The sequence below is a fragment of the Oryza sativa genome, chromosome 10 (genome assembly GCF_034140825.1).
Source record: "Oryza sativa Japonica Group chromosome 10, ASM3414082v1".
NCBI lineage: Eukaryota > Viridiplantae > Streptophyta > Magnoliopsida > Poales > Poaceae > Oryza > Oryza sativa.
In genome coordinates, this window is record NC_089044.1 from 17,209,282 (window position 1) to 17,223,354 (window position 14,073).

The window sequence follows — 14,073 nt, forward strand, 5'->3', positions numbered from 1 at the left end:
GTAGGTAGGATTGGGTCGGTACTCTTGTCTAAGGCTAGGATGGGTTGGAAACTATGTCACGTCTTCCGTCCGTATACCGTGGTGGTATGTGGCACGTGGCAACACGTGAGGAAGATGTGTCTTGTGGGTAAAGATGTACACCTCTGATCAGAGTAAATCTATTCGAATAGCCGAGCCCTCGGATATGGGCAAGCCTAGCAATGTACCCAAGTCAGTGTTTTAATTCTTAAAATTTGCTCAACAACTAAAATATGGAATGGTTGGCCTGGGTTGGCTTGGGACGAGCTGGGACCCAGGTCGGGTTGCCAGTTCGGTCCAAATCATCGTAGGCCTTGGGTTAAGGCAGGTTCGTGAGGGTTCACGGCCTTGTTTAATAATACTGTGTAGCTCTAGGATCGTCTTTACAAAATGGCTTTGGGCAACTAAGTGACTTTTAAATGCTGTTTACTGCAAAACTTAATCCCTATATTATTATCCCCTTGTACTCCCTTGCATTAATTATGCATCTCCGGTGTGGCTTGCTGAGTACTGTGGTTGTACTCATTCTTGCTCAATCTTTCCCCTCTTCAGTAAGAGAAGCTTTGGAGAAGATGTCTTAGGTGGAGTCCTGGCTTATACCCCAGTTGAGCGCCTGTGAAGATGGAGCCGTAGGCCCGCTAGTCCGCTGCTGTTTATTTTTGATTGTCAGGCCTGAAGCGCCTTTGTAATAATGTAAATATTATCGATATAATAAAGATGTGTCTTTTATATCATGTTTGTATGGTGTACCCCGGCTTTTCCTGGGACGGGGATTAATACACTAGCGTTCGGGAAAAGGCAATTTTCCCGGTCTCGACAAGCTGGTATCAGAGCCATCTCGACTGTAGGATAAGCCAAGTGGATAAAACCCAAGGACATATTTTATAAATAAAAATTATTTGCGAAAGTTCCTTTTTCTCCTTCCCCTAATGCTATTTGCAAAAGGTTTACTCCGTTCTTCCTCCTTCGGATTTTCAACTAGTACTAGATGGTCAGGTCAGTGAAGAAGAAGATGTCGTCAGTTGTTTGCCGAAGCTCCGGAAGACTGCAGGATCCGCTAGCAAAGCGAAGGAAGCAGTGAAGCCAGCTGTGAAGCAGGAGTGAAGATCTTGGAGAACCCGTCGCAGAACCTAAGCCGCCCTATAGGGTAGTGTTGTTAGTCGTGTGTTCCTTGCTTGTGTGTGTAGCGCGTGGTTTGCATCAGTGGGTTGTGATGTAACCATGCTAGGTTGTTTGCTTAATCAACTTGCAGAATAAGCCTAACATACATCATAACAGTAAAAGACTTAGATCTGTTAAGGTCCTATCCTTAGTTTCTAATCTGTCTCTCCCCTTTGTTTTCCCTCTCTCCCTCTCCAAACCTTTGCAACAGATGGCTGACAATGAGAAAGGCAATAAGGTCAGAAGTCAGGACATTGGTACCTCAAGCTCCCGAATGAATGAAGCACCAGACACCAGTTGTGCGGCAGTGGTCCAACACCTGATTAACCAGAACAAATTGCTTATAGAGATACTACAGCAGCCTCGAATGCCGATTTTGAACCCGAGTCAGATGCAACCTCAAGTGCAGTTGGAGGCAGTCCAAGCATTCACACCACAAGTCAGCGCACCGCCAACATCCCAGAAGGACCCTCATGCCATACCACATGTTGACCCAAAAGAAGCAAGTATCATCTGTTTTATGTGTGATGAGCAAGGGCACTATGCAAGGAACTGTCCTCAGCAGAAAAGAAAAACACCAATGCGAACCGAAGATGAAGTCCGTAAGATGATCATTACTAGCACAGAGTGGCCTCCACCAGGAATGACCAGACGTCAGAGAAGAAATACCTTCCGAGGTGCACCACAGTTGACAGAGCATCTTTTAGCTAATGGAGGTAGAGTGTCTGATAGTGAAGATTCAGATCAAGTCTCCTCAGATGATGAAGATGAAATGGAACGTAAGGCATGCTCTCGTTGTGGAGAAATCGGTCATGTCGCCAGCTCGTGTGCCACTATATGCGTTCATTGTGAGAAAGACCATCCACCCGACAGGTGTCCAACGAGCAGGATCACTTGTTTCTTTTGTGAAGGAACTGGTCATGTACCAAAAGATTGTCAATTCAGTTTTCTGCTAACAAAGAAGATGGCCAACCAACCCGCCAGTTCCAACGGAGAGGAGCATCAAGGCAACACAAATCCCCGCCAAGATCACCGTTTCAGCCTAACTCCAGTGCCAGGACAGAGGAATCGAAATGAGAAAAGAAAATGCCGAGTCCGGGAAGACATCTGTTGCTTCAATTGTCAAGGAATGGGTCATTTCGCCGACAAGTGCCCAAAACCGAGAAACATAGCTGCCGGCACGTCAGTCCACGCAACTCCCTGCAATCAGAAGCTTGCTCCTCAACGAATTGTCATCCATGCATCCCGAAGCAGTCCTATAGCCCGCGTTGCAACAGCTCCAATTCCAATGAATGCACTACCACAAGGTGTCAATGCTCAATTTCAGCCCCAGCCACCAGCTGACAAGACAGAGGCCAGTATCTGCGTTGTACCTTTGGAAGTTCCAATACAGCAGCTGAGAAATCAAGTACAAGATGAAGAACCCGAGTGTAAGAAAGTTATTGTTTGTTACAACTGCAGTGAAGAAGGGCATTACTCCGAAAACTGTCCCCAACCAAGGCAAAATCGACCTCCACATTACCGCCAATTTACACGAAGCAGACATTCCAATCGTATTGTGGTCACTGGAGCAAACGCCGTACCCGTAAGGCCTCGTGTTAATCAGAACCCATAGCAGAAACAATGCACCAATGCTCCTCCGGCTGCACCTGACTCGGCAATAAATCATAGCAACCACTCTCTGCATCGACAGCCTCAGCAAAGAATTGTCGTAGATGGAAGAAGTTGTGTCTCTCCCCGACCTACTCCAGGCCGAGCCAAGAGCAATCAACCTCCGGAGGGCGATACCAAGCAGAAGACCGTCATCCGCTTCAACCAGCAATCAGAAGGAAGCTTCTCCTGTGAATGATAGCATTATGCAGTCCTATCACATCATCACAGAACCAATCGAGGATGCCGTCACTAGAACAATGCCAGCTATATCTCTCCAGAATCAAAATGAGCAGCCATGTTTGTGGTTTTCAGTTCGCTACTTATCATGGTGTAATCGAAAGTTTGCAGCAATCATGTAATTCATAAATATAATCATGTCTGTAAACAGTGAGCTCGCTATGTTTAGAGATGATTCATGTTGAGGATACAATGTACCGATGTTAAGCACCGTCCCTTTTTGTTTAAGGCAGTGCCTCGTATTCATGTAATGAGGGAGAAATGTGTAATACAGACAAGTTCCAGGAGGATTCGTTTGAAAGATGCGGATATGTGATCAGGTGTATAATTGTTTACTGACAAAGGAGACCTAGGGTCTCGTGTCAGAGGAACTATATTCTAACCTCGAGTTAATAACCAACCTGTGGATGGAAAAGAAAAACAATTAAACTGTGTTGGGTTAAAAAGCCAACGAGACAGTAGTCGGGGATAGGAGTTTGGATACGCCTTTTACAGATCAAGATAAGGATTGTTGGATGAAACCCATGAGGGTACCCGCCATGCCTCTACATTGATAAGATCGGATATACCTGCCAACAGTTAAGGAGATCCAGGAGACATCAATATTTGAGAACATAATAGTCGATGGTTGGTAATTAGTTTATCTGGTATCAGAAAAAGGTCAAAGGTGATGTGGCAGAAGAACAATTTGGATGCTCCCCATCTCGAGGAAGCACTAAAGATGACCATCGGCAATTAAACCCTAGTGGTATAGATACAGATAACAGGCAATGTATTTCCCTGAAGGTAGTCAGTGCAGCTTTTGACGAACCACATCAAGGTTTCACTGAAAGGCAGCAAGCCAAAGGACCTCATCAGCCCCAGAAGCGTCCGCAATCCACATTAAAGAATACCACCTGTTAGAGATAAGCCGAAAGAAGATTGATAAAAGAGATTGGCAAAGATGCTCTCTAGCATGAAAGAAGTAGGCCGAAAGGTGATTGATAAACAGAAACATGCTCTGCATCGCTCACGGAAGACCCCTGATTGTAATTGCCCCGCAACAGTCACCTTGTCATTAAGTAAGCAAGATGACCTAGGTAAAAGTGTTTCTATGAAAGCAAAGAGTGAAATCTTCCACTCGGTATCAGATGCTACACGGAGTGAAAAATGCAAGCACCGGTTACCAGGCAACGCCACGTCCTGGGAGATGATCCAACGGGAAAGAACTCATCAAGGTTAAAGGTGTAAAGGAATACGTTGAGTGCTAACTGATGACAAGATAGCGGAAAGTAAACTGAACATAAAGAAAGTGAATCTGAGTTGCTTGTTCGTGGGAGCTATTCCCAGTTATGAACCAAGTGATATGTTCGAAGATAGTCTGCAGAGGTCAGTTTAAAAGCACATGTAACAGCGAAGCCTCAGATTTGGCAGGATAATGATTAGACAATAACAAATCCAGCAGTAAAGCCATTTGGGAAGACGTCAAAGTATATCAAGTAGGATAAGTTGGCTCTCTTGGGAAGCATAATTCAAAGGTAAAGTTATCGACCCTTGCATCAAATAGCCGAAGTAGCTATCACCCGGAGACCAGGGAAGCTAATATGAGGCAGTTGGTGGCGAGTTAGAAGCAAATAACAAGCATGGTATCCTAGTAATGACAAGCAGGTTACGACGCATGACATGAAGTTGATAACTTGTCCGAGGTTGACTCCGAAGATATGAATCATGAGAAGTTCTGGAACGGAAGCATCACTGAACTACCGCAACCTAGTCTGAGTCAGCCAAAAGGTGCACCCTGGTCCAAGTCAGGTGAAGAGAAGATTCCATCCGCAACAGGAGGTCAAGCCAAGCAGTTCCGAGTGGTAAAGTTTTGCTGAAAGTTCGTCAAGACGCAACGGAAGAAGTCAGACAAGAAGAGAAGACCGCCCAACCTATCTTCTTGCTAGCCTCCTCGAATCTCGGGGACGAGATTCTTGTAAGGGGGGTGGATTTGTCACGTCATGATAAATTCATCCCAAAATAAAAATCATCTTCTAAAAGGAATAATAGAATTAATTAAAATTCGAAAAGAAATTGGCAAACACTAAAATACGTACAAGAAAAATTCAAATGTGGCCCGGAGAATTTTTGTTAAATTCTCCTTGGTCTAAAAGGAGCCCTCAAATTTTAGTGGAATTTTCAGAGCACAAATAATAATTGAAAAGAAATAAACAAAGTTAAAAAGGTTTATAAAAAGAAAATCCTAAAAGAAGTTCTTTTCCCCCCCCCTTTTTCCCTCTTGGGCCGGCTCGGCCCATTTCCCTCTCCCTCTCTCTCTCCTCTCCCGCGGCCCATCGGCTCCCCGCGCGCGCGCGCGCCGCTGACAGGCGGGCCCGCCCGCCACTCTCGCTGACAGGTGGGGCCCACCTGTCATCGCCCTCCTCCCGCCGCGCCCGCCGCCGCGCCCGTGCCCTAGCGCCGCCGCCGCCGCGAATCTCGCCGTTTCCCGCCGTCCCCGCGCGCCTTAATGAGGGGGGAATCACTCCCCGCGTTTCCCTCTCCCGATTCCCCCTCTTTTCCCTCTCTCTCTCCCTCGGATTCGTCCGGATTCATCCCGCGAAGTTCGCCGGCGTCTTCAATGGCGCCCGAGATCTCCGCGCGCGTTTTCCTTCCTCCCCGGCCGCCCTCTCTCCCTCTCGGCGCTATAAAATCGTCCCCCGTGCTCTTCTCCTCCGTTTCCGCCGCTCGCCGCTCGCTCTCGCCGTCGGATTCGTGCCCGCGCCGTGCTCCTCTCTCTCCGCCGTCGCCGCCGACCTCCGGTACGCCGCCGACGCCGCTCCGGTCTTCCTCCCGGCTTGGCGCCACCTCCCTCGGCATCGCCGCATCGCCGTCGACCTCGTCCGCGCCTCCGTTTCGCTCGCCGACCGTCGGAGCGCCGCCGTCATCGTCATCCCGAACCGTGCCGCCGCTTTCCTCCGCTCCGGCCGCCGTTATCGTCGTCGTCGTTGTCCCGGGGTGAGCCGAGGACCGCCGTTCGCCTTCCCCCTCCCCTCCTCTCTCTCGGGCGCCGCTCCGCCGCGCCGGTGGTCGCCGGCGGTGACCATCGGGGCGCGGGCGCGCCGCTCCCGTCGGCCGTGCCGGCGAGGCCGCCCTCGGGCGCGCCCTCGCGGCTGCCAAGTGGGCCCGGCCGTCAGCCGCCCGCGCCCGCGGGTGCGGCTGACGCGCGGGACCCACGGCGCCGACCGCCGCCAGCCGCGTGCTCTCGGTCCACCGTGGACCGAGGGGCTGACGCGTGGGCCCCACTTCCCGTGGACCCGGTCCGCGCGCCCGCCCCCTCGGCTGACGCAATAAATGGGATTTTAATTAAAATTTAAATGAAGAAATTCGTAAATATCCATTTAAAGAGCATATAAACTTCAAAGGGCCATATCTTGGCCGTTTGAACTCGGAATTGGACCGTTCAAGTCTCTAATTTTTCCTTAAGAAGTAAAGAACCCATTTTTGTGCTTTGTTTCTGCTTGTTATGTGGAGTTTATTAGTGTTAAAGCCTTTTTCTTTTCCGTTGGTCGTGTAGACGCTGCAGCTTCGGAAGATCCGCTCTTCGTGGAAGTCGAAGCCGTCGATTGGGAAAACGAGCAAGGCAAGACACATCATCTTGATCATATTGAATCCCAGTTTATAAAATTATGTTGATTTAAATTATTGCATTATCGCTTTATTTAAATTCCCGCGTTATCACTGTTTTATTTAGCCATGCCTGTTTATCTTTGTTATGACCATATTATTATTGTTATTGTTATTATTATCACCTTGTTCACCCTAGATCAAACAAAACCCCAACTAGTGGACTCTCTACTCATAGTACCACTAGTATAATTTTAGGTAGATGCTTCGCAAGTTAACTAGGCAACATTAGGTGGTTTTATAACTCTAGACTTGGGAAATTCTCATATCACCTGGACACTTTGGAATTGTTGGTTTTTGGTGGAATTGGACATACACCTCTCTTCCCCTTTCAAAACCCCTAAAACCTGTTTTCGGTGGGGTTTGGGTGCATGCCAGTTGTGGGAAGTAGCACCCCGGCCACTATAAGGATTAAGCTCGGGCCTCTGTTGCAAAGCACTACCGTACTTCCACATGTCTAATGGGTAAGGCTTAGTTTGTGGCTCAGTCTAGTCATAAACAAAAGTACACGGATTGGAGATGGATGAAGTCGGGCGTCGATGGACATTCTCCAGGGCAAATGAAGGCTACACGAGCTGCGGCCCGGTAGTCGAGATGTCATACGGCGGAGGGTTGGTGCCCAATGCTAGGGGCTCAGTTCTGCCTGCCTGTCCCGGGTATCCCGGCCGTAGGTAGGATTGGGTCGGTACTCTTGTCTAAGGCTAGGATGGGTTGGAAACTATGTCACGTCTTCCGTCCGTATACCGTGGTGGTATGTGGCACGTGGCAACACGTGAGGAAGATGTGTCTTGTGGGTAAAGATGTACACCTCTGATCAGAGTAAATCTATTCGAATAGCCGAGCCCTCGGATATGGGCAAGCCTAGCAATGTACCCAAGTCAGTGTTTTAATTCTTAAAATTTGCTCAACAACTAAAATATGGAATGGTTGGCCTGGGTTGGCTTGGGACGAGCTGGGACCCAGGTCGGGTTGCCAGTTCGGTCCAAATCATCGTAGGCCTTGGGTTAAGGCAGGTTCGTGAGGGTTCACGGCCTTGTTTAATAATACTGTGTAGCTCTAGGATCGTCTTTACAAAATGGCTTTGGGCAACTAAGTGACTTTTAAATGCTGTTTACTGCAAAACTTAATCCCTATATTATTATCCCCTTGTACTCCCTTGCATTAATTATGCATCTCCGGTGTGGCTTGCTGAGTACTGTGGTTGTACTCATTCTTGCTCAATCTTTCCCCTCTTCAGTAAGAGAAGCTTTGGAGAAGATGTCTTAGGTGGAGTCCTGGCTTATACCCCAGTTGAGCGCCTGTGAAGATGGAGCCGTAGGCCCGCTAGTCCGCTGCTGTTTATTTTTGATTGTCAGGCCTGAAGCGCCTTTGTAATAATGTAAATATTATCGATATAATAAAGATGTGTCTTTTATATCATGTTTGTATGGTGTACCCCGGCTTTTCCTGGGACGGGGATTAATACACTAGCGTTCGGGAAAAGGCAATTTTCCCGGTCTCGACACTTTTCCAGCTTGATAGCCACCCCCTTTTATTATTGCCGAAATCTAGTTTCGACAGTTGGCGCGCCAGGTAGGGGTAGCGTCAAGCTTTTCGCCGATCAGTGCAATGGGTTCCGTCTCCGGCATCGACGACCTCGTCTTCCCGCCCGGGCAGATGTTTCGGTTCGGCAGCCTCGACTTCGTCACCAACAACTTCGGCAAGATCTCTCTCCTTGACTCGGAGTCGGACCAGTCGGGAGAGAACTGGATCTCAGTCCCGTTTGGACTCCCAAACGCGGCTGAAAGTTACTCCAAGACCATCTCAATCGAGTCGGCTTCAAACCACTCGGCTGAGATTGCATCTTCTCCAACGTCACCAGATCAAGATGATGGGGCTTACCCACCGATCCTGATGAAGCTCCCCGACGATTTGGCGGCCATCTCCATCACGACAGCGTCTCCATCCCGTAGGCCTAGGCGGAAGTCGGCTTCAACACCGATTTCACCTAGCTTCAGGGAAGTCGGTGTCATCCTCCAACCACTCGGCACGGTTTCGACGGATCAGCTGGATAGCCACTACAGCTCTCCCACCGTCGACTCGCGTCCCACCGACGTCGTGGAGTACGACGAGTTTTGCTCTCGCTACCACGACCCGGATCTCGACGACTTCGACGGAAGCCTAGATGACAACTACACCCCACTCTACTTTGGCGTCTTCATGGCCAATAACGAGACGGAGGAGCAACGCCAAGCCCGGGAGACCGAAGCGCGTCGCGAGACTGAGCGTCGCCGACTGGAGGAGGAGCATCAAGCACAAGAACAAGAACGGCTACGGCGTGAGCAGCAGGAGCGTGAGCGGACCGCGAAGGAGGCTGAGGATCGACGGCAGCGAGCTTTGGAAGCAGGGCGCCGAGCGCGTGAGCTCATCGGCCAACAAGATGTTGAAGGGACACCAGTTTTCCGCACCCCTCAACAGAATGCGGTTGCCGCGATCACCCTCCTCGACACCCTCCTCAAGGAAAACGAGCTCAATCAATCCAATCACGTCGTCAACATCTTGAACCAGACGAAGACCATGATTGCGGCTTCGGTCCCAGTTAACTCCGAAAGCGTCCACACGCCGACTGGTAGCCGAGTCCCCCACTTCCGATCTCATGACTACCGTCATCCAAGCCTCAGCATCACCGGCGCAGGATCTAATCGCAGGAGCAGGGGTCACGACGAGCGGTCTGTTCACTCACCTCCCGACCATCATAGGGAGCGCCGAGTGGAACGGCCTCGCTCACCGCCTCGTCGCCGCCCCGTCGATCTTCGCGATACAATCATACAGCGCCGAGCAGCTCGAGGCCTTCATCATTCGCCGGACCGCCACGACGACGACCTTGACGGAGTAGCAGCCTTCACCGACGACCTGCGTCGAGCGGATTGGCCAGCCGGCTTCAAGCCGACTGGAATAGAGAAGTACGACGGTACTACTAACCCTGAATCGTGGCTTACTGTCTACGGTCTCGCAATCCGCGCAGCAGGAGGAGACAGCAAGGCCATGGCGAACTATTTACCAGTGGCTTTAGCGGATTCCGCCCGATCTTGGCTCCATGGATTGCCCCGTGGTACAATTGGATCTTGGGCCGAATTACGCGACCACTTCATCGCCAACTTCCAAGGCACCTTTGAGCGTCCCGGCACACAATACGACCTCTACAACGTTATTCAGAAGTCCGGAGAATCCCTTCGAGATTACATCCGGAGATTTTCTGAACAACGTAACAAGATTTCCGACATCACCGACGACGTTATCATCGCCGCATTCACCAAAGGGATTCGCCACGAAGAATTGGTCGGCAAGTTCGGACGTAAGCCTCCCAGGACAGTCAAGCTCATGTTTGAAAAAGTCAACGAGTACGCCAAAGCTGAAGACGCCGTCACCGCATCAAAGCAGTCGGGTCCCGGTTGGAAGCCAAACAAGGGTACGCCGGCTACGGGAGGAGGTGGAAGTAACAATCATAAGGACCGCAAGCGTAAGCCTGAGGAACTTGTTGCAACCGCCACTCACTCATCTCGACAGCGTCCGCGCGTCAACACGTTCGACAAGATCATGAACTCCCAATGCCCGCATTATCCTAACTCCAACCACGTGGCCAAAGATTGTTTCGTCTACAAGCAGTTCGCGGAGCAATACACCAAGTCTACACGGAAGAACTCCGACGAAGAACAAAGCACGTCAAGGAAGAAGGACGACGGCGACACCCCGGCAGGATTTCAAGACCACCGCAAGGAGCTCAACCATATCTTTGGCGGCCCCCTGGCTTATGAGTCCAAACGGAAGCAGAAGTTGACTGAACGGGAGATCAACGCTGTTCAGCCCGACACGCCCCAGTATCTTCGATGGTCAGAGATTGCAATCAAGTTTGACCGCTCGGATCATCCCGACCGAGTGGTCCACCCGGGGCGGTACCCCCTGGTACTAGACCCAGTGGTCCGTAACGTCAAGCTTCGCAGAACCCTCATCGACGGCGGCAGTGCACTCAATATCCTCTTCGCCAAGACCTTGGATGATATGCAGATTCCTCGCTCCGAGCTAAAACCAAGCAATGCGCCTTTTCACGGAGTAATTCCAGGATTATCCGCAACTCCACTCGGCCAGATCACTCTCCCGGTCACTTTTGGCACTCGGGAAAACTTCCGCACAGAGAATATCAGCTTTGAAGTCGCCGACTTCGAGACAGCATATCATGCCATACTCGGACGCCCGGCGTTAGCCAAGTTTATGGCCGTCCCGCACTACACTTACATGATGATGAAGATGCCTGGTCCCCGAGGAGTTCTATCCTTACGGAGCGACATCAAGCAAGCCGTCACATGCGACAAGGAGAGTTGCGACATGGCCCAAACCCGCGAGATGGCGTCTGCCCGAGAGGACATCCGACTGGCTGCAGCCACGGCGAGCGAAGGAGAAGTACCCGCTACCAAGACTTCAAAAAGTGGAGAAAGCGAAGCCAAGACCAAGAAGATTCCCCTAGATCCTTCTGATCCTACTAAAACTGCTGTAATAGGCGCCGAGTTAGATTGTAAATAGGAAAGCGCGCTCATCACCTTTCTTCAGAACAATAAAGATATCTTTGCGTGGAAACCATCTGATATGCCCGGTATTCCTAGAGAGGTGATTGAGCACTCCTTACATGTCCAAGAAGATGCCAAGCCTATCAAACAACGACTCCGCCGATTCGCACAAGACAGGAAGGACGCGATCAAGGAGGAATTAACCAAGCTGTTAGCAGCAGGCTTCATCAAAGAAGTCCTTCATCCCGACTGGCTGGCAAACCCGGTTCTAGTTCGAAAGAAAACAGGGCAATGGCGCATGTGTGTTGATTATACTGACCTCAACAAATCCTGCCCTAAAGATCCTTTTGGATTGCCTCGCATTGACCAGGTAGTCGACTCGACCGCCGGCTGTGAGCTTCTCAGTTTTTTGGATTGCTACTCGGGGTATCATCAGATCCGACTGAAGGAATCCGACTGCTTGAAGACTTCATTCATCACGCCCTTTGGAGCATACTGCTACGTCACTATGCCATTCGGACTGAAAAATGCAGGAGCAACTTATCAACGAATGATCCAGAGATGCTTCTCAACGCAGATCGGCCGCAACGTTGAAGCCTATGTGGATGATGTAGTTGTCAAGACCAAGCAAAAGGATGATTTGATCTCGGATCTAGAAGAAACCTTCACGAGCATCCGCGCTTTCAGGATGAAATTAAACCCTGAAAAGTGCACCTTCGGAGTACCGTCAGGGAAGCTGCTTGGTTTTATGGTGTCTCATAGGGGCATCCAAGCCAACCCGGAGAAAGTTACAGCTATCCTCAACATGAAACCGCCAAGTACCCAGAAAGATGTTCAGAAGCTGACTGGATGCATGGCGGCGCTCAGCCGATTTGTTTCAAGACTTGGCGAGCGGGGGATGCCCTTCTTTAAGCTACTAAAGAAAACAGATGATTTCCAGTGGGGACCCGAAGCACAGAAGGCCTTCGAAGATTTCAAGAAACTCCTCACCGAGCCACCAGTCTTAGCTTCACCACATCCGCAGGAGCCGTTGTTGCTGTATGTATCAGCCACCTCCCAGGTTGTGAGCACAGTCTTGGTCGTTGAGCGCGAGGAAGAAGGCCATGTCCAGAAAGTCCAGCGACCGATTTATTTTGTCAGCGAAGTCCTAGCCGACTCCAAAACGAGGTACCCTCAGGTTCAGAAGCTGTTATATGGTATTCTAATTACTACCAGGAAGCTATCTCATTACTTTCAAGGTCACTCGGTAACGGTGGTCACATCATTTCCACTCGGTGATATACTGCACAATCGCGAAGCAAACGGACGGATTGCAAAGTGGGCTTTGGAGTTGATGTCTTTGGACATATCATTCAAGCCCCGAATCTCAATCAAGTCCCAAGCGTTAGCTGATTTTGTCGCCGAATGGACCGAGTGCCAGGAGGATACCCCCGCGGAGAAGATGGAGCACTGGACCATGCATTTTGACGGGTCAAAACGACTTTCGGGCACTGGAGCAGGAGTGGTTTTGATTTCCCCGACTGGAGAAAGATTAAGCTATGTGCTTTGGATACATTTTTCGGCGTCCCACAACGTCGCCGAGTATGAGGCCCTCCTTCATGGGCTGCGGATTGCAATTTCCCTCGGGATAAAGCGTTTAATAGTTCGAGGCGATTCACAGCTGGTCGTTAACCAAGTTATGAAAGAGTGGTCCTGCCTTGACGACAACATGATGGCATATCGACAAGAGGTACGCAAATTGGAAGACAAGTTCGATGGACTCGAGCTCAGTCATGTTCTTCGACACAATAATGAAGCCGCCGACAGACTTGTCAACTTTGGATCCAAGCGCGAGGTGGCACCTTCTGATGTTTTCGTCGAACACCTTTATACGCCGACAGTACCTCACAAAGATACTACTCAAGCTGCGGGCACTCATGATGTAGCTATGGTTGAAGCCGACTGGCGAGAGCCCCTCATACGATTTTTGACTTCTCAAGAACTCCCTCAAGACAAAGATGAGGCCGAGCGGATTTCAAGGAGGAGCAAACTTTATGTTATGCATGAAGCTGAGTTATACAAGAAAAGCCCTTCAGGAATTCTGCAACGCTGCGTATCTTTAGAGGAAGGGAGACAATTGCTGAAAGACATACATTCTGGGATATGCGGAAACCATGCTGCTGCACGCACCATTGTCGGCAAAGCTTACCGGCAGGGTTTTTTCTGGCCTACTGCAGTGTCCGACGCTGACAAAATTGTGCGCACATGTGAAGGTTGCCAATTTTTCGCCAGACAAATTCATCTACCAGCTCAAGAGTTGCAGACTATCCCGCTGTCTTGGCCGTTTGCGGTTTGGGGGCTCGACATGGTTGGCCCGTTTAAAAAGGCAGTCGGCGGTTACACGCATCTCTTTGTGGCCATTGATAAATTTTCCAAGTGGATTGAAGCTAAACCGGTTGTCACAATCACAGCAGATAACGCTCGAGACTTCTTCATCAACATTGTGCATAGATTTGGAGTGCCCAATCGGATCATCACTGATAATGGCACACAATTCACTGGCGGAGTTTTTAAAGACTTTTGTGAAGACTTTGGAATTAAGATTTGCTATGCCTCAGTGGCGCATCCTATGAGCAATGGACAGGTGGAGCGAGCCAATGGCATGATACTTCAAGGGATTAAAGCGCGTGTTTTTGACCGGCTAAAACCCTATGCCGGCAAATGGGTGCAACAGCTGCCATCAGTACTTTGGTCTTTGCGAACTACACCCAGTCGGGCCACAGGCCAGTCACCTTTTTTCCTTGTCTATGGGGCAGAAGCAATGTTGCCAAGTGAAGTT